At 42.9% G+C, this 26,959-nt stretch overlaps 1 pseudogene across 1 annotated transcript in view; it reads right to left on the reverse strand.

Annotated features, from left to right (window-relative positions):
• Window positions 1-2,682: 2,682 nt before the first annotated feature.
• Window positions 2,683-26,959, reverse strand: part of LOC147615459 (uncharacterized) — a 55,375-nt pseudogene continuing 31,098 nt past the window's right edge. Inside the window, exons 15-16 of the transcript XR_015262736.1 lie at window positions 3,315-3,421; window positions 2,683-3,180 (exon numbers count right to left, since the gene is read on the reverse strand). The product of XR_015262736.1 is annotated as an uncharacterized LOC147615459 (transcript). The remainder of the gene's footprint in view (window positions 3,181-3,314; window positions 3,422-26,959) is intronic.

Below are 26,959 nucleotides of genomic sequence, written 5' to 3' on the forward strand. Positions count from 1 at the left end.
TTCTCCTCGCTAGCCTGCGTTATTCCTCCTGTGCAGGCGATGGGTTTTGCAGGCAGCGACTGCAGGTGTATACCCCACTATCTCTTGGTTCTTGCGGAGTCTTGCCCCTTCAAACGGACAGGGCCAGAAGAAAGGCGAAGCGGCCCTGATATGCAGAAGATGCAGTGCCAAAAACCAACTTGCTTGCTTTACTGTTCTAGTTTTAATATTTCACATAGCATTAAAGTCCTCATCGTCTTACTATTTAGTTTTCAATATTAAAGTTCAAACCCCAAGATGTCTTTGAAAATGGATGCAAAACCATCTTAAAACGAAAAAGACCCTTTCCAAGCACTTGTAACCGATGTCTGCAGTTGTCTGATAAATTGTCTAGATATTGTACAAAACATGTTTCAAACTAACAGTGAGTAAAATATTCCCTTTCGATGTACTAGACTTGTCATTGAAGGAAGCTTTGAATATGAATGAGAAAAGTTTGCCAAAATATTGCCTTTGACCACTAGGCCTTTAGTGAAGATGTCTTTGAAAATGGATGTAAAACCACCTTAAAAGGAAAGAGTCCTTTCCAAGTGCTCTTAACCAATATCTGCAGTTGTTTCATAAAATATCTAAATACTGTACACAACTTGTTTAAAATGATGCCAAAGACTTGCTTGAAGTGTGATTGAAACTAGCCCTGATTTTGCCTCCAAATCCTTCTTCAAGGTTTGACCAGAAATCGGTGAACAAGATTTCCAAAACGCAATCTATTTAATTCCTTCCATGGTCTTCAAAGTTTATCGAAATTGCTGAAACAAGATTGACTTACAAAAACTTCTTAATTCGAATGTGATATTTCAATGACCAGTTGATGATGAATGTAAGGCTTAAGCCATGGATAATAGCATGGAAAAATGGCATGCCAAGTCTAACAATATTGCAAAATGCTCATGATGCGGCCATATGCCTCATTCATAGCATTGTGGTTGAGCTTGATGACAAGGAAATCTCAACCTTAAAGGCAATGATAAAGCCAGTTGGCCATCATCGAGTCAGCCCAGTTGGCCCTACTTCACACCCAATCAGCCCTTGTTCGAGTCGGCCATGTTTGGGACAGGTTCAACCTATAAAGGCAACCATATGCTTGATTCTAAAGGACCAAAGTTGAGGCAGCTCCTTCCTCAGCCTCAGCATCCAGTAACCCCAGCCATAACCCCTTCAGCCCAAGTAGATCCAGCCCTCATCATTGAGGAACCAAAAGCTCAGACCAGAAGCTCACAATTACATTCAAAGGGATTTTGGAGATTGCCAAAACCAAAAGTAATAAAGACAGTAGTTACTCCTAGTCTTCCACCGTGTAATAATTACAAGTATGATGTGATTAATTTTACGCATGCCCACAAGCTCTCTCCCTCTCTCTTCAGATAGCATTCACACTTGAAGGTCTCGTCACTTGACTTTTCAAGTTTTAATATTTCAGATAGCATTAATTCATCGCTTTGCTGTTTAGTTTTCAACATCTTAGGAAAAAGTTCAAACAACCAAGCCCCCCCCCCCCCCCCCCCCCCCCCCCCCCCCCCCCCAACACCCCCTCAAGCAAGCATAGTGTCTCAGTGCTAGACCAAGTATTGCCAGGGCATCTTGTGAAAGAATTTATAATCTAATGCTTTTATCTTTAAATCATCTACCTCCACATATAACAGACTGATGGAAAGGGAAATTAGATACTGATTTCCAAAATCAAAATATCTATTGAACACCATCTTTATTTCATGAGGTTTCGGGGCTTCTGACTTCACCCAGTGAATTCTACACATATAGGTATAGCATCCTCATGCAAGCCATCCCATGCCAACATTTGCCCACTGTCTGCTCATGTTATGTTTTTGTCCTGAAAACAGCGTACCAGAAGGCAGTGAGAATTACTTTCCCACACCCAGGTTTTCTTATGAACTTCATACATTTTAACGCTCTTGATCCCTCTCATCCACACCAGGAGTGTGCTCGTCTTCCAAACATCTTGTATTCAACCAGCCTGGTTGTGGCAATCTTATCTCCTCCACTTCTTATCCCCGGTGTTGCCATTTGATCAGAGAAAAGATCCTGAAATGGTCCATGAATACGGAGGTCTGCATGTGGCACTATCTGCTGTCACCCGCAGGAGCTGACAGTGAGATGTAGGTGTTATGTTTGTGATTCAAATCCTGGACTGGTGGACAGAAAACCAGGCCATCAACAACCAATCCAAAGACCTCACCTAATGCCATATGAAATAAGACAGCACACAATCCAGATCACAACCTACCAAAAGAAAAGTGCATCTATATTCATCTTCTAGTTTACTGTGGCTCAGTCAAGTAAACCCCTCTGGCTGTTGTATATATAATGGTGAAACTATCCAATATTCATACTATTAGGTTACTTTGAGAAGTCTTGGTGCTTGCTCGGAAATGTTTTCAGCCCATCAACTTCACTGCCTCCCTCTCCTCAATAAAGGTGATATCATGCAGTTCTGATAGTAGCGATCAAGGACACAAATGAACATAATTCGAATGTACCTAATGCATCACAATGTCAGATTGCTTTGCAAAAGTCTCAGAGTGTTTTCATGGCATACTGTTTATTTCCATCAAATCCACTGCAGTCGCCTCAGTTCATCTTTCTCTCTCTCTCTGGGGAACCTTCTGCTCTCATGCATTCATTGAAAATGAAAAAATCAATTAAAAATAATGTTTGCAGAGCAGTGTACATCCTCACCTATGATGATGCAAGTCCCAACAGCGACATTTTCGTGCCAATAATTACAAATAATTCAGAATTGGATCTTTGTACAATCCCTCATGTCATCTAGAGTCTTGTTTGCACACAAAATTTTAACAAAAAATGATAGGGCGGAGTATTTGCAAAAGCTCTCATAAACAAAACAGGAACTACATCACTCAGCCCAAAAGTTCGTTCCTTTTGAAATGCCTAAATATCATTCAATACAGAACTTCTGGAAATGCTCAAAGATCATCACTTATGGGGCACAAGTCATACCTTCCACAAATAATCCATGCATCCCTCTGCATATGCATGGATTCCCACAATCCCTGAAATACTGCAGGTATCTTGTTGCATATAGAGCCCTGGTTCTGAAAGAAAAACCAGATTTGGAAAAATAGTTTGAGATTTATGAGAAGCGCAGGATCATCAGAGGTCCTGCAAGAGCACCCGATCTGGATGTTACTGTAACTTTGAAGAATACATTGTATGACATTACTTCTTGTAGGGGATACACAACATTTCAATGTTAGATGTAGATGCTAATAGTAACAAAAAAACCCAGGACTTACCTATTTTGCAGTTACAATCGAAATTGCACTGTACTGTGGACGAGTTGATACTGTGGCCCGCCTATCACCCAGCCAAAATACCGGAAACCTTATCATCCTCCTGCAGACTTGAAACAGGATTTACAATGTTCCATCAATGAGTAAAAACAGAGGAATGGGAAAGAACATCAGCTGCAATATAGAAATTATAGGCCGATCCTGCAAGTAGTCCCATTTATAAGGGGTGCACTACATGATGCACTTCATTCTATTTCTTTGACTCTAACAAATTCAAAGCTTCAGAGATTTGATTTCCTGAGCCACATAATGACATGCAGATATATACATAGGTAACAAATAGGCGGAGCAAGAACTTTTATTCAGTGCTATATAATGATTTTATAACACACAAATTCTAAAAGTTTCACTAAGACTTGCAATTCATGTCATAAGGGGGAATGACTATTTAAATTGACTAGGGTCAGTTTATGAGTTTAATTTACAAATTTCAATCACAATATATGGATAATTGCAACTTACAACTCATCCCAACACATTCTACGGTCCTTGAAGTTGCCTTTGACTCATGGATAGAATTCTCTAGCGTTCCCTAGATTACTCAAGGCATCTCAGATATATGAAAGAAAAGGCAAGATTGCAAGAGTAGAAGTAACATAGCCAAAGCATGCAGGTATCCTCCTATACAGATACTGATATGGCATCCTCTTCATTATGCCTGCATAGCATCTTCTTCGATAAGACCTTCACTGCATTATTGTCAACCTGTACCTCTATAGGGATCCTGTAGATCTGCTTGAAATATGCAAGCATAAGATTCACAAATAAAATAAAGGTCTCTCACCCTGTTGTGAATAGATACTTTCCATTAAATAAATGCGTAATGCCCTAGTATTTATCCCACCTATGCACTAGAGGTGCAGTCTTAGTAGTGGGTTCTGGAGTAAAAAAGTATTGTGTAGCTTTTGGCAAAAATATGCTCATGCAAATAGGCTGAATTCCTCGCATACAACTAGAGCAGCAAAGTTCACAAATGTCACAAGGATCCATATTTTGATGAAAAAGGCTTGGTAAGTATAAGAGCTCCATTTGTTGCAAAGTTCAAAGCCAATCATGACTCATGTCTATATCACTCCCAGACAAAGAACAGAGAATGTAAGCTATTACATGGGTAAAGATGCAGGTCGCGAGATTATATTGGGGTTGCCTACTGAGGTTTTTAATGTGCTGATGCCTCAAGCATAGTTCCAACCAAACGTTACAAACGTTTGAAGTATAAGACATTTATAGACCCCCTACTAGCCCTCTCTTGGAAGCATAACACACATAGAATGCCTTCAATAAGAATATTCATTGTAGATGGTATACCCCCCCCCGCACCCCAAAAACACACACACACACACACATCCCGCACCATATGAGTTTGATCCAAATGTTTGCAAACATTTGTCTCATGAAACATGCAAGTATGGTTGGAACTATGGCCCCAAGTACTACGAGATCCACGCTGATACCGCTACTTATTTGACCAAGAATTTCTAGATATGAATTAACTGTCAACACTTTGTTGCTCTCTTTGTATCTGAGATCACTTTTAGTTTCAAATTGTCCTAAACATTTGAGGGTGTGCTAAAAACTTTTAGTTCCCCTGTGAGGGGTGTTCTCTCATAATGTAACTCGAATTACATAGAGAGAGGCATTCAAAAGCAGATCCACTGGATACATCTATGTCCATAGTATCAGTTGAGCAGGACACATCTAAACCTACAAGGTTTACACCATGATCAGAATGGAGTGACACCGATGGAGCAGGTCGCGCACACAGTGGCGAGGTGGATTTGGTTGCAAGATCTCGTGCTATTTGGACTTAGGCATGTAGCCAAGCACATGCAAACACATAACCTCTTACGAGAACGGTCACTTCTCGAGCAACCTTGTAGTACAATGAGAAAGAGAAATAGAGAGTTTCTCGCACTCATTAGAGAAGAAAAGCACTATGGAGTGCGAAGTACAAAAGATTTCAAACAGATTAAAAAAATGTCATCTTTTGCAGTTTAAGTCACTCCACTTTGAGTGTGAAAGTTGTGATTTTTTATCCCCAAAAAAATTCATGAAAATTTTTAACAATTTTGCCTCAAATCTGCTTTTTGAAACAAACAAGTTCACGTTTGCAAGAAATTACAAAAATTCAGAGTTGTGCAGGTTCTTTTGCAAACATTTGGGGGCTTAAAGCTATTGTTGCAGCTTTTTGAGTCTAGTGTAGACTTAGGGCAATTTTTACATATATTTGCAATCGGTGTGAGTCAGATTTTTAGAGCAAGTTGCAAGCATTTTCTGGATTTTTGTTTGTGGAATAATGGGCCAGCAAGGAGGAGATGCCTTTGATGTATTGAATAGGAGGACATGTTGGATGGAACTAGACACTCCATATGGAACCTTATGGCAAAAATATGTTGGTTTGTCAGAAGTGGACAGCAAGCTGTTAGACAGCAAACTATAGGACCTTCGGCTCCCACAAAAGATTAGAGGTGGGATTCATGTGATGATCAGCCCTAGCAGTGATCTCTATGTCAATCAAGAGATCCATCATTCCTCACGTCCGTTCATGAAACACTTTGTAGCGTGCATGGAAGATTCTTGAGACCATGTTTCAGGCCAAGCATGAGGCAAAAGTTTCTTTTCTCAAAGATTCCTGAGACCATATATCAGGCCAAGCATGAGGCAAAAGTTGCTTTTCTCAAGAAGTTGCTTTTCTCAAGAAGGAGATTGAGAATTTGGAGATGCATGAAGGTGACAGCCTGGATGATCATCTTTCAAAGATCTAGGATCCTCTGGAGCAAATCCTAAATATTGATCAAGTCTTTCTTAACTGATTTCTAGGACTTTGTCATCGTTGCCAAAGACCTACTTGACTTTTTATCTTTGAGGGGTAATGCTTAGCCGCTTACCTTGAGGAGTTAGTGAGTTTATTGTTGCAGGAGAAACAAACGAGGAAAAATAAATATTCCTCAATGCATGGCAATGATCTGGCATTTGCAGCCCACAACAAGGGAAACGGCAAAAATTCAAGTGCTTTTCAGTTAAAGGCTGCTTCAGAACAGTAGTCAAATAAAGCAAAGGTTCACACAGGGCAGCCCAAGAAGAAAGGAAAATACCACTACTGTAAAAAACCAGGTCACTATACCACAAGAGATTGGCCAAAGAAAAGAAGAAAGAATCTGGTTTGGCTATTGATTCCTCTCCTCTACAGCAACTGAAGCTGATGACTCAGCACACTTTGTGCAACTTTTATCGTTTGCTATAGATCTAGATCCACAAACATTGAAAGACTTGTCACTTCATGATTCATCATTCGCCAAATACATCAATGATCAAGGATTGAAGAGCCATAAGGATTAAAACTAAAAGACAAACGCACAGGCAAGGTGGAAGAAAAGTGAAATCAAAATTGTCAAAAACGAGGGCATTCAACATAAATAACGCCCCCCCCCCCCCCCCCCCCCCCCCCCCCCCCGCCCTTCTCCCCCCTTCGCGGGTAACATTTGAAATGCCATTTTGTATGTATTTTTTCAGACGTTTGCAAACATTGGTTTTCCATACCATACGCGTACGGAAAAAACTATGTTGTTGATGATTTCTCCAAATTTGCTTCGGTTTACCCATTGAAAGCAAAGTCTTCTTAAGTACTTAAATGTTTTCAGCATTTCGTTGCAATGGCCGAAAATGAATCAATTTTCAAGGTGCAGACCCTCCGCACAAACAGAGGGGGGGGATATGTGACAAATGCATTAAAAGCATACTTCATAGAAAGGGGATAAAGCATTAGTGTACTATGCCATACACACCACCAATGAATGGTGATGCTAAAGGAAGAACATGAGCTTGATGGAGATGACAAGATGCATCGTAAGGGCCAAACATCTGCTTTATAAGCTTTGGCTTGAGGTGATCATGTGTGCAGCACACATTCTGAATAGGTTCCCTATGAAGGCTTTGAAGACCGCCACTCCAGTTGAAGACCGGTATGACACTCCAGTTGAAGACCGGTATGATAGGAAGCCTAAAGTTGGCCTAAGGTTGACTATCTCAGGACTTTTGGTAACCTTGCTTATGTTCATGTGCCTTCACAAAGGAGAGGCATATTAGATGACAAGGCTGTCAAATGCATATTTGTGGGTTACAACAGTGGCAATAGGGGATATTGTCTCTTCTATCCATGGAAGCTGAGAATATTTGATAGTAGCAATGTTTTTGTAGAGAAATTCACCTCTTCCATGTGCTGAATTCCATAGACAGATAGCGAGTAACTCACATGATATATTTGAAGGTTTATTTCCATTGGACACAGAGATCCATGAAGACCAGCAACTTGTAATGCCTAATGGACAGCATGTTCAGGTAGAAAATCAGCCCATAGCAAACTATTATGGGCAGAAGCAGGAGAGAGCAGCCATGGAACAAGCTTTCAATTTACAGCAGACATTTGAGATGTCAGATGTAGGTCCTTTTCCCCTGTTGCTTCAGTCCAAGTACACACACAAGCTCCTACGTAAGTTTGGTTTTCAGGATTGCAAGCCCATTTCTACTGCAATGGAAACCGGGCTAAAGATGAATGTTTATGATGCAAGAGAGGCCTATGATATGGATATGTATGGACAGTTGACCAATTGGCAGGGATCTCCCCCCTGTTTTGGCTCTCATACGGACTGTCCCATGTGTTCTCTAGTCTCTCCCACAGAGAAAATGCAGGTTATTTCTATTTGATATTATCATCTCATACGTCAGCCTTGGTGTGGATGCCCACTTTAGTGGCCCCAACTACTAGCTTTTTGTTCTTCAGTCTCATAGACTCTTTGGTCTTTTGAAGACGTTAATAATCTCTCTCTCTCTCTCATACAGTGCCCAGAGCCAGATTGATGAGGCGATTACAGGAGATATTGTAGCTTTGTGGACTTCCGCAAAGCATTTGATACAGTGCCCAGAGCCAGATTGATGAGGCGATTACAGGAGATGGGGGTACCCACAGAGCTCATATGGGGGATTATGGCTTTATATAGATCAGTTGTTGCAGGACAGGTACGCACCCCAGAGGGGGTCTCTACTTTGGTTCACTCCACTATAGGAGTGAAGCAAGGTTGCCCGTTATCTCCTTCATTGTTTGGTATGTATGTGGATGAGGCTTCTGACTACATTGAGAGATTGGGGGACAGAGAAGCCCAGCTAGCAGGTACATGGATCCCAGTATTGTTATATGCTGATGATATCGTGATCTCTGACTCCCCTGAGGGTATGCAGCGTCATCTGGATGCTTTACATGAGTTTGCACATGATAGTGGATTGTCTGTCAACCTTGGCAAAACCAAGGTTATGGTGTTTAACACAACGCCACAGTGGGTTAGGCGATCAGCTCCCACATTTACATATGGGCAGGAGATTGTGGAGTATACAGATGCATATACATATCTTGGGGTAGTATTCAGTGGGCCAGTGTTTTCGATGAGGAGAGCAGCAGAGACTAGATTGACAAGAGCACATGCAGCCTTGGGTGGTTTGGAGAGGATGTGTTCGCAGGTTCAGTTTCAGGAACCTCAAACGAAACTTTGGCTTTTTGACACTCTAGTGACATCAGCTATGCTTTATGGAGTGCAGATATGGGGACCTTCAGTGGGCCATCACAGCGCAGGCGGGTGGAGAGGTATGGAGAGGCCTTTGGTATCTATGATTGCTAGGATTATTAGAGCCAAGGCCGTGGTACCTCATGAGATTATTCGAGCAGAGCTGGCGGCTGTCCCTCTGGTGATTGAGGCTCTTACGAGATCAGTCTCCTACATACATGGCTTGTGGGATCTCCCCCAGATATGCACGCCTCGCCCTGGAGTAGCTTTACAGGGAGACATGGCTTGTTGGTATGGACAGATGACATCTTGGTTCCAGGCACATGGTTTTAGCATGGACAGATTGCCTCCCTTCCAGTATTCTCTGGAGGCACCCTCTCTCACTCTCACACGGACAGAGATTACCAGACTCATCCGTCAGGATTTAGTTCAGCTGGACATTAGGAGGACATGGATACAGCCGACTGAGGAGCTGGGCACGAAGATGGCTTTCTACAGAGAGCATTTTCTTCAGCTCACAGCAGATGGTTTTGTGATCAGACCCAGTTACATGGATGTACACTTGTCTCATGCAGTACGATGTGCTATTGGTCAGATTCGCACATCCTCACACAGCTTGAGATTGAGATTGGCCGATATAGAGGTATACCAGCTGAGGCCAAGATATGCCGAGTATGCCATGGGGAGCCAGAGACAGAGCTGCATTATATATGCCATTGTACTGCATACTATGAGATACGTGGTCGTTTCCACTGTTTATTCAGAGAGGGTTTTGGACCACTTTCCAGAGTCATGGGGTACCAGGACCAGAGGTGTTTGGGATTGTTCTTGCTTGAGCTGCGGAGACATAGAGATAGCCTGCTTAGGCGCACAGAGAGCCAAACTCAGAGGCACATTACAGACTTCTTTAGTCCAGCCATTACTGCACCAGATGGACCACAGCAGCAGCAGGACATGGATACCGCCCACACTAGCAGAGGTACACTGATTGATCGTGTGATTGAGCTTGGGTGGTCCAGACGCCCACGACTACGGAGGAGGGCATCCCAGCATAGACGGAGGTTGCAGCGGCGGATTCGGATTATTCTTGCGAGGCATGCGAGACACCCAATCAGGGTGCTGACCACAAAGGATATTGAGGAGATCCGCCAGTGTCCAATGCGGCACATATTATGAGATGGAGGCACCTCCATAGTGTACCCCTCCGTCCCACATGATATTGTATCCCCTCACTATATTCCACTCACCTCCATAGCATACCCCCCCCTCACTATATTCACACCCTAGAAGGGTTTCTATTTACCTTCCATTTCCAGTTTCATTTTCTAGGTGCTAGTAGTATCATCTTTATTTTTCATTTTCTGGGTTTTTTTATCTAGACATTGTATCAGATCCACCATGATGTAACTTTTGGTCTCATAGGTCATTATGGCCTTTTGAAGACGTTAATATAACATTTCATTTCATTTCATTTCTCTCTCTCTCTCTCTCTCTCTCTCTCTGCAACATCCCTAGCAACCCTGGTTCATCCAATACTGAGAGACTATTTTGGTTGTACTTTGTCTTATAGTCCTATGAGGCCTTCCAAGTCATTCAGGACCTATACGAGAGGGTTAGCACAGAAAAGAGCACTCAAAATTTCTCCATCAAGGCCATTGATGGAATCATGACATCTGAAGACACGGAGATGGGGCTGAAGAAACTAGCCAACGGGAAGAAACAGGACCCACACGGCTTAGTTGTACAGATGCTGACATGCCAAAAGGGACAAAACAAAAGAAGCACACACCAATCTAATAAACAAAGCATTGGAAGAGGGGTTCTTCAAAGGGGGGCAAGTGCAACCGGCCTTTCAACGACAAAGGGCAGTGTAACTGACACTATTATCTCACAAATCTGAAATACAGCCAACTTGAACCATTGCCATTGCCCACAAACAAAACTTAGGAGCATATAACTTCACAGCATAGCATCACTAAACCATTTAAGACAAGGGAGGCTAGAATGCCCCTACTCAAAAGCATGAAAAGTGACACCTGTTGGCCCCAACACTTGGCGCCCCTTGCGGTATTTATTGAATTACTGGTTAGCTCAAATACAAAGGACTCCCTTCAAGAGCTCACCCGCAGGTGCAACCCAGTACAATCCCAACCCGTGGCTGTGCCAGTGATCAACTCCCAGTGCTATTCTCTTGGTTCCCTTCAATAGCCATGCATAACACAAGTAGAACAAGTAGAACAAGTAGAACAAGTAGAACAACCCAACAGCATGCCAAACAACGCATTCACATAGATCAAAGCCATTACTGAGCCCAAGGCTTGCCACTGCACCCCCAGAAACAGGGTATCACACCAGTGCCCCAATCCTCTTCCGGGCCAACAGCAAAGCATCCAACCTTGCAGAATCTTAGCAAGAATGACAGTAGCATAGAGCAGAAGAAGAAGAAGAGAATCCAGCCAACAGAGAGCCTGTTTCAGCCCGGAACAGCCCCAGAAGTTGGTTGAACAGCAGACAGCAGACTCTGGTAGGAGGGAGCTGCCTATGACTGACTTCCAGCACCAGAAACGATCAAGAAAGAGAGGGTTCAGCAAGCTGAAACAGATCCGCCATGATTGCGTCCACCAGAATGGAGATTCCAGCCCACTAGCACCTCAATTCTCAATGCGTCTTGCACCAGACAGGAGCTAGAAGTGAGGCGTCCAAGAATATGGCCTCGGAAACAGGAAAGTAGACTTTTGTCGCGAAGAAAGTCGAGAAAACCTCCAAAAATGGCCCAGAATGGAGGCGTCCAGGTCCAGGAAGCATGCCAGCGGCAGAGAGCACCAAGGGGAGGAGAACTGTTGCGAAGAAAGCTCCAAAATCAACTTCAGCCAGCAAGAGGGAGGCTGCAGAAATCTGCCATCTTCAGAATGAGGGACTTCTGGTAGGGGTGAAGACTCAAAACAGCATGGAAAGGAAAGGAAGGGAAGGGCTCCAGGGCCTTCTAGGGGCTTCCAGAGGTGACACCCAGGTGCCACAAGGCAAGCAGAGAGGCCACACTAGCTCCACACACAGACACATGGCAAAATGAGGCGTGGGAATTTAATGCCCCTAGGGAGGGTCAATTGGCAAACCATGACCCTAATGCTTGGGAACCAATGACCCTAGTTTGTAGGATCTCTAGGGGGTTAATTTTTAAAGGATGACCCCACTGAACCAAACCAATGACCTTAGAAATTGAAACCACTCTAATAGCACTAGGAGTTGCACTTATTGCACATGAAATCATAGGTACCTTTTGGGCATTAACTAAGGCCCCTAGCCTGGCACCCTAGGCTAAATTCAGTGACAATTAGTTTGGACACTTCAACATCACCACCACGTCCCCGTGACATACCCCCCTCTTGAAACAGCAAACTATCTTGTTTGCTGTCCCAAAATTACAGCAAATAGAAAAGGGTGTTACAATAGGCATAAACAACCCATAATCCATAGTACAACATCACATGAAGTACCAAAAATACAATGTACATACAGTTTGACTGCAAATCCATCAGTATGGCAGTATATCAACCGACTGGAGTGTCATGATCACTCATCATAGAAGTCTCTCACGGCAGAAACACTGTCAGCATCAGTGCCTCGGGTGAAACCGCAGTGTCACCAAGCGACCTCTAGATATTCTGTGAGCCTGTCTGCACTGTGGGTGCGGAGGTGCTACCCCCCCATGAGTATCCGAGAATGCTCCAGACCTATGCTCTGCTGAACCAGAATGAGCCGCTATCGCAGTAGGCTCGAGACCAAATGCCTCAAGGTAGAGCTGTAAAACCTGTGGTGAATCTGCCAATTCACTCTCTTCCATCCAGATCGCATCGTTTGTAGGATAATTCTTGCGCTTCACTCGATAGCGTCTGGCAACTCTACCATTAACCTTCCGATCCTTATGTGCCACAATCTGCTCACAAATCAAGACCTCATCTTGCTCATCAACTTCAGGTTGCTCTTAAACTGGCATATCCTATGGCACTTCTCCATGAAAAGGCTTCAACAAGCTAACATGGAAAGCATTGTGGAGGGTCCACTGCTCAGGTAACTTCAGCCTGCAAGCTACCTCATTGATCTTCTCAAGAACTTGAAAGGGACCGTAGTACCTGATGTTCAGCTTGGTGTACAGCTTTACCTTCCCTTTCTTGCTCCTGAGGCGTGCCTTAAGAAAACGCAGCAACACCCAATCACCTTCTGTGAAGACCAGGTTCCTGCGATGCTTATCTACAGCTCTTTTCTGCTTGTCCAGACTACGTTGAAGGGCATACTTAACCTTTTCATACGCTGTCCACAAGTCTTCCACATACTCATCTGCCACAAATATCTTCTCTTTTGTATGCAAAATAGGAGGAACCTTTCTTGCTCCTTCCACTATTTCAAACGGTGCCTTACCTGTGGCAGAGTGCACTGTATTGTTGTATGCATACTCAATGAGCGGCAAATACTGTTCCCATTTTGCTTTGTGCTCAAACACATAACAACGGTAAACCGGGCTGTTTCTGCCTGCTGTCATACTTCACCTTTTGACAAATGATGCATGTCCATGAGCTGAAAGAAAAGCTATGCTCTGATCCTGTTATCGTTTTGTCAGACTTGCGAAAGCCTTTTGTTCTTCAATGCAATGCAAGCGGCAACAATGTTGGTGGAGTACTTATGCAGGAAGGCAGAGTGGTTGCATATGAGAGCAGGCTGCTCCGAGATGCTGAACACAACATGAATGTGTATGAGCAAGAATTGGTAGCTGTAATTCATGCTCTTACTGTGTGGAAGCACTATCTTTTAGGTGTTGATTTTTATGTGCAAACTGATCATCAATCGCTGCAATACTTTCTCACTCAGAGAAAGTTGTCAGAGAAGCACATGAGATGGGCAAAGTTCCTTTCCATTTTTCATTTTCAAATTGTTCATGTACTTCACTTCATTTCAGTCCACTATTGAGTGATCTACGTTCAGCTCACTCTTGCTCTCATTTCAGTCCACTATTGAGTGATCTACGTTCAGCTCACTCTTGCTCTCATTCTTTCTCACATATAAAATTTGCGAGCTGATTTATTTATGCTTGCTCAATAGAGACCCCTTCTCATATAGTCTTAAGTGTGGCTTCTTGTAGTGCTTGGGGGAGTTGCAACTTTTCTAGTCTTTCCTATAGTTTTTTGCATGGTACTTTATCAAATGCCTTCCTAAAGTCCACAAAACAGCAGTACATGGCTTTGTTCTCATTCTTAACCTTTTCTGTTGCAGCCCTTGTAGCGATCAGATTGTCCACTGTTCAATGTTTGGGCTGGAAAGAGATGAGAGGTTTTGTTTAAGTGACAAAACCCTATCTAATCACTAACTGTAGTTAGGGATTAGACTGGGGAAAAACCTCTAAGAGGGAAAAGTGCCCCTAACCCACTTATTACATTACATTGGCCACTGCCTAGAATATAATAATAATTCTAACACCCCCCTGCAGTGCCAATGTGGTGTACAAGATAGTGATCAATCACCAAAAGAAGATAAGTTTAGGGCCATGCAAAATGCCTTAAACTTCTCACGTGGAAGTGCTTTGGTGAAGATGTCTGCAACATTGTCATGTGTTGACACATAGATCATACTGATCTCCCCTGCATGCAACTTTTCTCTGACATAATGATAATAAACCTCAATGTGCTTCGTGCGAGCATGAAACACAGGATTCTTTGCCACTGCTATAGCATTCTGACTATCAGTGAGAATTGGAGAAGGACCCTCTAATAAGAGACGAAGATCAGCGAACAAACGTCGTAGCCAAACACATTCAACTGTCGCTGTGAAAGCAGCCCTGTACTCAGCTTGACACGACGAAGTAGCCACTCTCAATTGCTTCTTGCTTAGCCAAGAAATGAAAGCTTTGCCCAAAAAGAAACAATTACCACTAGTGGACTGCCTGGTATCATAGTCTCCAGCCCAATCTGAATCACTGTAAGCATGCATCTGCAAGTCACCCCCCCTGGGAAACATCAAGCCATAAGACTTTGTGCCTTGCAAATAACACAAGATGCGTTTTACAGCCTGCCAATGTGTTGTCTTTGGGCTGTGCATATATCTGCTCACCTGAGATACTACATACTGAATGTCGGGCCGTGTATTGCACAAGTATATGAGGCATCCAACAGCCTGGCTGTAAAGTGTGACATCCACTGATTCACCTGCATCATACATAGTAAGCTTCAGCCCTAGCTCCATGGGAGTGGCTATAGGCTTACAATCATGCATGTTGAACCTATCCAAAAGCTTCTGCACATACTTGGATTGATACATAACGATGCCACGCTTGTCTTGTATAAACTGGATTCCCAAATAAAAATTTAAGATGCCCAAATCTGTCATGTCAAATTCAGCTTTCAACTCAGCTTTGAAATCTACAATTATTTCCTCATTTGACCCTGTGAGCAGCATGTCATCTACATAAAGAATGATGACCAAAATATCCCCCCCATCCTTCTTGATGTAGAGGGTGCTATCCGTGGGACTATTATGTAGCCCCTTACTTGCCACGAATGCATCAATCTTGGCATACCATGCATGTGGGGCTTGTTTCAGCCTATATAAAGCTTTGTTAAGCTTACAAACTTGAAGTGCATTGCCAAAAAGTTCAAATCCATGAGGTTGTTTGACATAAACCTCTTCCTGCAAGTCCCCATTCAAGAAAGCTGTTTTTATGTCCAACTGATAGACATTCCAAACAAAATTTGCAGCCATGGCAATAACTAACCGTATGGTAGTCATCCGGGATGTAGGAGCAAAAGTCTCCTCATAATCTATGCCCTTCTTCTATGCATAGCCTTTGGCAACCAGCCTTGCCTTGTACCTGTCAATGGACCCATCTGGCTTCCTTTTCGCCTTGAAAACCCACTTGGTACCAATGGCATGCTTACCTGGTGGCAAATCCACAACATCCCAAGTCTGATTTTTCTCAATGGACTGCAATTCATTGTGCATGGCATGCATCGAATACACATTATCCTTTGCTTCTTCAAAAGAGTCAGGTTCCTCTTCATCTAGAAGATTTCCTGCATAAGCTGTCTCAACTGAAAGAGCCCCTCCTGCGTGCCTTACTGCACTATCGAGTCCTGCCATGCAATGGGGCCTCAAACCTACTCTCCCTGAGAGTCTATAGCAACCAATTCGGGACTGTTTTAGCTGCGTGTGTCTCTTGAATCTCTTGCCTGACAACTACATCCACACCCTGTGGAGGTACAAAATCAACCTGTGGCTGAATTGGGGCATGTGGATCAAGAGGAGGTTGCTGTAAATTCTGATTTTCAGCATGAGCCTCAACTGGGGAACCAAATGCTATAGGAAGCATCCCCTCAAAAACATCATCTAAAGAAGCTGGAATATTAAATTCAACATGTGTATGTGCTGAATTTTCAGAGAATCTAACGTCTCTACTCACAAAAATCTTGCATGAAGCAGGATTGTAGAGACGATAGCCTTTGCTTTGTGCACTATACCCAACAAAAATGCATTTAAGTGCCTTATCTGACAACTTATGTCGAAACTCCACAGGCATGTGGGCATATGCAACACAACCAAAAACTCTGAATTGATCCACTGAAGGCTTTCCCCCATGCCATGCCTCATAGGGAGTGATTGTCTTCAAAGCCTTTGTGGGGGCCCGATTCAAAACATAGTTTGCACACATGAGGCCTTCGACCCAAAACCTATGAGGCAACTTTTTACTCATAAGCATGCATCTATCCATCTCCATACGAGTGCGATTCTTGCGCTCAACTTTACCATTTTGTTGAGGTGTAAGCATCACTGTAAGTTGGCGCATGATGCTTTTCTCCTTCAAAAATGCCTCAAACTCATGAGACATATACTCCCCCCCTCTATCTGTGCGAAGTGTCTGCACCTTGAGTCCAGTCTCATTCTCAACCATAGACACAAAGTGTTTGAAATGCATAAACACTTCTGATTTTGCCTTAAGACCATAGACCCAAGTGTAGTTGGTGAAGTCATCTATGAATGTAACATAATAAAGATAACCCCCAAAAGCAAGTGTCCTCATGGGACCGCAGACATCACTGTGAATGAGCTGTAATTTGCGTGTAGCTCTCACTGCACCATCCTTCTTGAAAGGAAATCTATGCATCTTGCCAAGAATGCAACCCTCACATGCATGAGGAGAAGGTGACTCTAAAGGAGGCAATGCATCAACCATAGCATGCTTCTGAAGTGTCATTAAGCTGCTATAGCTCATGTGCCCATACCTGGCATGCCATAACTCCGCATTCTGCATCGCAGCAGTGGGAGTGCTCACTGAAAATGCAAGATCGGATCTTTTCTCATATATATCAAGCTGAAAAAGACCCCGATACAAAGTGCCAGACAACATCAAAGCATAGTCATTCTCTTTGTCTCTGACTGCACACTTAGCATCATCGAATACAACCTGAAATCCTCCTCTATTAAGAGAGGACACTGAAAGCAAATTCTTCTTTATAACCTGGCACATAGAGAACATCTAAAATTCTGAAATCTGTGCCATCAGTGAATGTGAGAATAATGTCCCCCACTCCACACTGAATAATGTCCCCCACTCCACACTGAATAAGAAGAATTATTTGCACAAGTCACCTTCTTTTTAGTAGGTAGAGGATGCAGAGATGCAAAAAGGCTCTTCTTAGAAGTGATGTGCTTTGAAGCACCACTATCAAAATACCAAGTATTCAGTGTCTCATTGACACTGAGAGAGCATGCATCCTTTGAAGGATCATAACTGCAAGTCAAGAAAGCATAAGGATCATCCTCAAGAGTGGCTGTAGCATCTGAACTACCCACTGAAAAATATGATGACACAGCCATACCTGAATCCCTTTTCTTTTCTTTAGCTATGCGCTTCTTGCATTCACCTATATAATGACCTGGCTTCTTGCAATAGTGACAAATGCCCTTCTTTTTATGCAGTAATGACAAATGCATCTGACACAGCCATACCTGAATCCCTTTTCTTCTCTTTAGCTATGCGCTTCTTGCATTCACCAATATAATGACCTGGCTTCTTACAGTAGTGACAAATGCCCTTCTTTTTATGGCTTCTTTAGCCTTATAAGAGGGCTGTCTTGAATCAGCTTTATTTTGATGTGCGGGCTGATTGGCATGTTGCTTTTGCTGCCCTTTTCCCTTGGGCTTGAGCTTAGAAAGCATGGCATGTTCACCAGCCCGGGTTGCCATATTTCTTCGTGTCTGCTCCTCCTGCAACAGAAGTCCTACCAACTCGTAAAAAGAGAGAGGATTGCTGCCCCCCCTCAATGACAAATTCAGCAAGGTGTGGAAACCAAGATAGGACTCATGAAGAGAATTCAGAGTGGTGGTAATCATCTCTGAATTTGGAATGACTTCATTAATGTTCAACAATTGCTATTTGAATCAGCTTTATTCTGATGTGCGGGCTGATTGGCATGTTGCTTTTGCTGCCCTTTTCCCTTGGGCTTGAGCTTAGAAAGAGCATGGCATGCTTGCCAGCCCGGGTTGCCATATTTCTTCGTGTCTGCTCCTCCTGCAACAGAAGTCCTACCAACTCATGAAAAGAGAGAGGATTGCTGCCCCCCCTCAATGACAAATTCAGCGAGGTGTGGAAACCAAGATAGGACTCATGAAGAGAATTCAATGTAGTGGTAATCATCTCTGAATTTGGAATGACTTCATTAATGTTCAACAATTGCTATTTAAATCCTGAAGCTTTGTGAGGTGAGTATTCATGGAATCTCCCTCATCCATATGTGTATGAGAAAGCTCTCAATTCAGAAGGAAACTCTGGCATCATTTCTTGCTGCAAACATACTCTCCAATATCTCCCAAGCTGCCTTTGAGGTCTTGCATGACCGAATGTGAGGAATAATGAACCTCTTGACAGAAAGAGAAATTACTGATAGAGCTTGTGCATCTTCTCTAGGATCCCATCTTTTTTGTTCTGCTGTGGGAGCCCTTGGAGCAGCAACTTCAATTACTGGTCTTGCATTTTGACCTCTACCCCTGCCTCCAGCTGTAGGAGTGACAGGTGTAGGCACAGAATTTGGCCTTGCTTCATCTCCATTGACATAATCCCAAAGATGTCTGCCAACCAAGATGCTGCGAACCATTAAACTCCACAAAGAGTAGTTGGTGCCATCCAACTTATCCTCCTGTGTGAGGACTCCAAACACCTCATTGGGGTTGTTCTGAGCCATTTTTGCCAGATAAACTCAAAAATACAGCAAACTAAACAAGTAAAATCCTTTCCTGGGATGCAAAATGCACAAGTAACATCTGCCAAAGAAAATCTGCCCACAGTGACAAATACTGTCACAATCTATCAAAGGCTTGAAATGCACCACAATGCTTTGCTAATTACCCGAAAATCTGCAAATAAAATCTGCAAAAAATGGCAAAAGTCTGCAAATTGACTCACACTAAGTCCAGAACTGCTTGCAAATCTGCCAAAGGGCCTTTCAACTGCCAAATTGCATCCAAATGCCAAAAGTCCCAATTTCTTCAGGGAAATTGCATCCAAAAGAGAGCAAATTAACTGAAACCCCCAAAAATGCCTGAAATTGCAGTTCAAAACCAAAAGCCCCAAATTTTGGGGTGAAATTGCAAGCGAAAGATGGCGAATTGACTGAAAGCCCCAATTTTGCAATTTGTCTGCCAAAGCTCCAAATGTGCTCAACACCTGCAAATGTGCACAAATCTACCCCCAAATTTGCTTGAACCTGAGCCAAAACAATGGCTTAAAGCAAAGAATGCGCTTGCAAATGGACCCTGCAAGAAGAACCTTGCTCAAGAAACTTGCAACAGTCCGTACAGTACGGACTGTACGGACAGCGACAGTGGCTACACCTGCTGTATGGATGTACTGCTCAGAAGGTATTGTACGTATGTACAGCCACACGTGCAATGCAGCTATACGGTCGAATCTGTTAGTCCGTACGGACTGACAAAATATACGGCGTCTTCACTACAGAATGTACGGTGCCTGCTATACGGCACAGTTGTGTGCTGTACGGACACAGTTGTGTGCTGTACGGACACTAGCAGCAATGCAAGATGTACGGATGCGCGCAGAGTGTACGGATCTGGCGGCCTGCTCACAATGTACGGATGGCCGTACGTCAAGCTTGCAGGCCGTACATCAAGCTTGCAAGCCGTACGGACTGCAGCTGTACGGATGGCGGCGGAACAGTACGAACGGATAGTCCGTACGTTGTACGGACGGGAGCTGCACGCGTGGGAGCTGTACGGACGGGAGCTGGAAGCAGGTCCCGGAAGGAGAACTTCTCTGATACCAAATGTGAGAAAGAATGAGAGCAAGAGTGAGCTGAACGTAGATCATTCAATAGTGGACTGAAATGAAGTGAAGTACAAAGAGATGAGGGGTTTTGTCTAAGTGACAAAACCCTATCTAATCACTAACCGTAGTTAGGGATTAGACTGTGGTTAGGGGGAAAAACCTCTAAGAGGGAAAAGTGCCCCTAACCCACTTATTACATTTACATTGGCCATTGTCTAGAATATAATAATAATTCTAACATTATAAACATAGAAATGTGCTAGCTGAATTGGCACAACCACTAGCTGATCACAAAACTATAAGCAAGGGAAAGTAATCATAAGCAGTGAAATAGGGCTCAAGCAAGCTTTTTCAGATTGTTCATTGATGAATTGGAAGAATGGATGAGAGACTACAGTGGAGGGGAGTCCAGATTGCGGGCTATGCCCTACTCCTACTCATCTATGTGGATGATATGATCCTCTTTGCAAAGGACAAAAAAGATATGCAGGCCCACCTAGATGCATTGGGCGAATTTTGCAGACACTCAAAATTATTGCCAAAACAAACGTGATGGCAATCGGGACATGAAACAAACAAATGGCATTCATGTTTGAAGGGGACCCTTGGAAGCAACCACCTCATACAAATATTTGGGACTTGAATTTGGGGAGAACTAGACGTGGAATGAGTGCGTGGAAAGGAGAGTCATGGGAGGGTTGAAGGAATTATACTACTTTCAAAACAAATGCAATAAGGCACATCTATGGGGCTGGGAAATGAGAAAGTTTCTGTACACCATGCTCATACAAACAGTAGTGCTCTAGGGTTGCCTAGCCTGGGCACGCAGAGATCAAGGGCATATTGGAAAAGCAAATGTTTTCTCATCGGTGAGTTAGGGGTTAAAGCCCAAACTCTATACCCTCCTACTTGCAGAGACGGGGATGTTACCTATTGAGGGGAAGGCATTATAACAGTACATGGCATACCTCAACAAGCTCGAAAAGATGGATGCAAGTAGGATCCCACGAAAGGCAATGGAGGCCACAAGAACCACAGGGTGGCACAAAGAAGGGGCTACATAGATGGAATAGTGGGAAATACCGGCTGCCCATACCCCATAGTATGGAGAAGAAATCAGAAATCTGGTCAGGCAAAAAATACTACAGAGATTATGGCAAGACCCACAAAAGAAAATGGACGACATTATTCTATCAGAGTTTGCATTGAGACCACTCCACATGGACAAAAAAATGTATATTAAGCACCTTTCTGCATTGACAAAATGGTCTAAGCAAAATTCCCTGTGAACAACTATCAGGGGAGGTAAAATAATAGAATTGCATGCCTTTCTGCCTTACAGAGGAAGTTGAAAGGGGAGGTAAAATAATAGAAATGCTGTGAAAGAATTCAATGTTGAGAATTATTAGAAGGCGTAAAAAGTGTAGAACTACATGCCTTTCTGCCTTACAGAAAGAAAGAAAGAAAGTCTATTAATGTCCACAGGAGACCAACAGGTCCATGGGACAGCAGAAAAGCAACTAGTACATCACCTTTTAGGGAGGGCACATGGCCTCCATGAACCAAAGAGAAAGCGAACAGGCCAAGTTTAAAAACTTCACAATAACACCAGATTCAATCCCTACCTTGTGTGTTGACCATGTCTGTTTAAGAAGCAACAGATGCACGAACTGTGGAGTACAGGGGAAACCTCCTTTTACTGCTCCCCTGTTAAAGCACAGTCTCACAATGATAGTTTGTTTTCTACCAATAGCACCCTCAACTTGTCAATTCCTTTGACATCTCAAACTTCCTTAAGTTTCATAAAGACGATTACCATTAAACCTGCAAAAAAAAAAGATCCTCAAAGTGAGACCCTCAAGATTAACAGCTAAACTTGGATACTAAGATGCTTTGTCCTCTGATACATCCAAAAGAAGACTCAGTGAGTGCAGTCACAAACCTTCAAGCCTTAAACAATGCCATGATAGCATCAACAACAAGCTACTGCACCATTCATTACATCAAGGCCCCCAAAAAACATGTCACTTATGCCTTACAATCTCAAAAACCTACAACCATTGTGGAGGGACAGTTCATCAATTCACACGCTCAACCAACAAAATGCAAGTGCAGCTGGTTGTGCAACTGCACTGCATTAAACGTATTAGCATAAACAGCTCAATAATAATTTGTATGTCCACTATTACAATAGAAAACCATATCAAGATTATTCCCAAACATGGCATTACGAAAACAGACAAGCATACAAATTGTCAACACAACTTATGATTGAGACACTTCTTAATTGGCTGGTAAACAAACATAGGCTCCAAATCTAACTATGTTACACCCATTCGACCATTTAAGAAACAGTATGAGGATGGATATTCCTTTGAGATATAGGTTACATTTACTTATGACCTTGTTTTGACTTATTTGACTATATATACCAAGTGGATTGAGTTAAATTTAGATGCTTTGGATTGTGACTGTGGTTGTTTATGACTAGATCCGCCACCCTAGGTTATGAGATCTTGTTGCTAATTGGGTTAACCTATGCACATTTCAACACAAAAACGTAATTTTCGCATGCAAGTTGCAACTAATGAATACCAGGGAAGGGAATTGCTTCTAGGATTTATGACCAGGTTAACCCAAGGTCTAGGAATGCAACCACTTCTAAGAGTTGAAACAACCCAAAGATGGAACAGATATAACTGCTCATCACACAATTGTAAATGCAAAACAGGCAATTCATCAGCAGCTGAGCTCTGGAAATGGTGTGACAAGGGTCCCCCACTTGTCACTACTCCCGACTGTAAAACACATAATAAATAGAAGCTCATGTAAGCTGTTTAGACTAGAATTAGGCCTTGGTGTTAGCTCTGAGACAATTGTATTGTTGTACTTGAGAGATCTAAAAGAGACATCAAGTCCAACCAATCATGATTCAAGGATTATGACTAAACATGGGCTAATCATCAATCTAGGTTGAGCACCCACTACATGTATTGAAGAACGGCTGCCCAAGACAGTTCCATTGAAATTCCAGAACTTCCAATCCTCTACGTACCAGGCTGCCTATGTTGACTTGCTCTAGCCAGCTCCAACTTCCAGCTGCCCATTGCCTCAATTCAACATGCAAAAAGCCGTCTATAAATGCACCAGCCATCTTCCTGCCAGTCACTGCCAATTGCCCCAACAAAGCTTGCCATTCCTTGCCTGCATCAAGTGCTCTGTGCTTCCACCTTCATAGTTTTCCCTATGCACATTGCATGTCGTTAGGCAGCCAGTCATCTTGCTTCAATCATCAAACACTTTCAAGCTTCTTGGCTCCAGTTGCAATACATGCAGCAGACCATAACAGATTCAAAACAATGGTGCAGCCAGCAAACCCTGCACCAACTACTCTGTTAGCGGCGTCTAATTTCTGCCAATAAATAAAGCCAGCCGTTTATGCTGTCCAGCAGGCCATTGATATCAAGCACCTCCCAACTGCCATTTGGGCCCAACTGGAGCACTTCCTAAACTGCAACATTTTCCTCTATGTAATGAAAGCAGTTACCTTCTCGTCCAATATCCATTTGCAGGCCGTCCAATCTTTAAGAGTGCTCAGCTCACGACAAGCAGGGCAAGCAAAAAATTAAAATTAAAATAAATGCTCGAGGAAAACATTGAAGCAAGATGTTGAAGAAATAGAGGTCCTCGTCAAAAGCCACAAGGGTAATAGTTCTCCTCAAATTCAAAGAAGGTTTAGATGTATCTTTTGACAAGAAAGTAAAACTGCTTCCAGGGGTGGTGACCCCATAGGCTCCCAAATTGTGTGTAAGATTTTCTCCCCATCCTTCATCCCCTTACTACTCTGAATTCGTATTTCTCATTAAGATTCATGCATCAACTAGATCTTTGCTAGGGCATACCTTGGGTCTTTTGGTATGTTCAAATTGCTCTAAAAGTTGAGTCTAAAACTCTGTTGGTATCTCAAATGCTATTTGATGCAATTCTTCTTCCTTTTTCTTTTTTCATGAAGAAGACTTCTATTAAGTATGACAAAAGCCCCAAGCGCAAATGCTCAAGGCAAAAGTACACCATGTGTAGCATGAGAAAAACCCTAGAAAGTCAAGCCTTACTCAACAAAAAAGCCATAAAGATCAGGGCTGAGGCTGAAAATGCCACCTCAAACCTATAGTGACATCCAAAGACGAGGGAAAACCTCGCCATTTCTTGGGGAATATATCCCCTTGGCAGAAGCAGCCCTGGAAGACCCGTGCATACTTGACCAAATGGCCATCAAGTGTGTAAGATGTCTGTCCAAATACTGGCCAAGGTACGAAATAGGTGGACCTGGAAACCATCAATACCTTTGTGCATCTAGATCTCCAAATACCCCAAGCTGAAATGCTCACTATGAGCTCCCAACTAGTGTCCATCAAGGCAAGTGCAGGTCTATAGGGAGAGGAGGGACCAACATCCACAAAGCATAGCTCAACGCTAAACCAAAGAAGCCCAAGAGCAGCTATGCATCTCATAAAACACTTGAGGCCTGAACACAAAGAGCCAAGCCACTGAGCCCCACGTGATGAAGAAAGGGGAGGGAGCAAACATTCTCAAAAGTCCCACGATCCCGTTCGAGACAACCCTGGCCTGTCTGCAATCGCACAGGCAATGAATGGACTCCTCAACAGAGAGGCAACATGGGCAAGGAGGGGAGTTCCAAACCTGGACCACCCACTAATGTACTCCTCCATGAATAGAAAGAGTAATTTTCCTATTCTTGAGGGACTTCCAAAGCCTTCTCTTTAATGGCCATTTGGGCGAACATACAGGGAACCTCCAAGACTGCTACTGCTAGGAAGGTTACTTTTCTCAGAGTCTGGAAGGATTGTCCTTTCTTCTCTGACTCTCCCTCAGGGATGAGGTGGCATTTTCAGCCGCCACCTGGGTTTTTTATTTCCTCATTCTGAGCGGTTTTTTTTTCTCATGCTTGACATGATGTACTCCCACACTTGAGCTTGCTCTGCGGTTTTTATTCATACTTAATGAAGTACTTTTCTTGAAAAAAAAAAACTGCAGATTTGCAAAATATGAAACACCTCCCAGTGAGAGGCTCTAGAGGGTATCCAACCCTTAACCATGATCTGGAACCTCTTGGAGCAATGTAGTGGAAGAATGTAGTGGAAGAATGGGAGGTTCTTCTCATGGTTTCTTGCATTAATCCATGTATTAAATCCTAGTAATTTAGCATCATTAGGGAGTTGAGGAGCAAAAAAGAGATTGTAGTGATAGCAGAGAACAAGAATATGTGTATTATTTGAAGTGTTAGAAGTAACTGTCTCATCCTACAAGAGGCTTCCCTTATATAGATAAGAGCCACACACGAAAAGGTGAGTGCTCCAAAGCGTGTGTGCATGAAGAGGTGTGAACCTCTAGTGACGGGTGCAACCCTTGATGAGAAAGTACATTACAATGTTACAAATAGAAGTGAAGTTGCCCCATCTTGAAGGGCATACTGTTTTACAAGTGTCCGTTCATTGAACAATTTATAAGGATAAGGTTTTAGGACAGGAATACATCATAGATCATGACATCCCCTCCCACTCAAAAGAAGATCTTGGTGGAAAAGATGAACTAATGTAGAATGGATCATGTCTGATGCTGAAAATACTGCTGTAAAATCTCAAGGTACTGCCATATCTTCATCGATCTACCAAGTAGCATTAGAATCATCAAGATCGTGCCACTCAAGGAGGAACTCAGTGATAAGTGGATGTTGTCTATTGTTGTCGATGGTCCAAAATGCACTTGGAAATGAGAAGAACATCGTTGTCTTAGATTTCTAGAACATAATCGCCTGAAGGTAGAACATCTTCATCACCTAGAACACATGCCGAACTTCAATAACTTGTCAAAGATGTTGCTAGTCTTCGATCAAGGATCTGTGAAAAAGTAGGATGTCATCCAAGTAGACGATGAAAAACTTATCGAGGTATGGCCGAAAGACGTGGTTCATAAGAGTCATAAATGTTGATGGGCTAATGTTTAACCCAAATGGAATAACTAAACAATCATAATGTCAGCACTTTGTACGAGAAGCTTTCTTATACTGATCATCTTTTTGTATGTAGAGTTGGTGATGACTTAAACGGTAATCAAGCTTGGAGAAATGTGTTGCATCGTGCATGTAGCAATGCACCAAGGTATGGTCGAAAGATGTCGTTCATAAGAGTCATAAATGTTGCTCGGGCATTACTTAACCCAAATGGCATGACTAAACATTCATAATGTCCGTACTTTGTGCAAGAAGTTGCCTTGTACTCATCACCTTCTTTTATGCGGATTTATTGATAACTTGAACGGAGGTCAATCTTGGAGACGTGTTGCATGTAACAATTTGGTCATCATTTCGAGGCAATGGGTACTTGTTCTTTATGGTGAGCTTGTTTAGAGCTCTATAGTTAATGCAGAGGTGCATAGACTTTTCTTTTTTCATAAAGGAGTATAGGGGAGCCAAACAGACTATCTTTGTTGAGTAAATATGTAACTTGCCGTTATTAACCTGATAAGGAGGCCTTGACAATGGAATATTGCCAAGAATGAGTTCAATTGCATGGTCCACTAGTCATCAAGGTGATAACTGATATTCGGTAACTCCTTTGGAAATATATCCAAATAGGGCTAGAAAACGGATGGGTCTAATACTTAGAAGGATCTTGCTTAGGTGTCTCGTT

This window comes from Cibotium barometz, chromosome 40 (assembly GCF_041138505.1).
Source record: "Cibotium barometz isolate CiBa-2024 chromosome 40, ASM4113850v1, whole genome shotgun sequence".
Taxonomy (NCBI): Eukaryota; Viridiplantae; Streptophyta; class Polypodiopsida; order Cyatheales; family Cibotiaceae; genus Cibotium; species Cibotium barometz.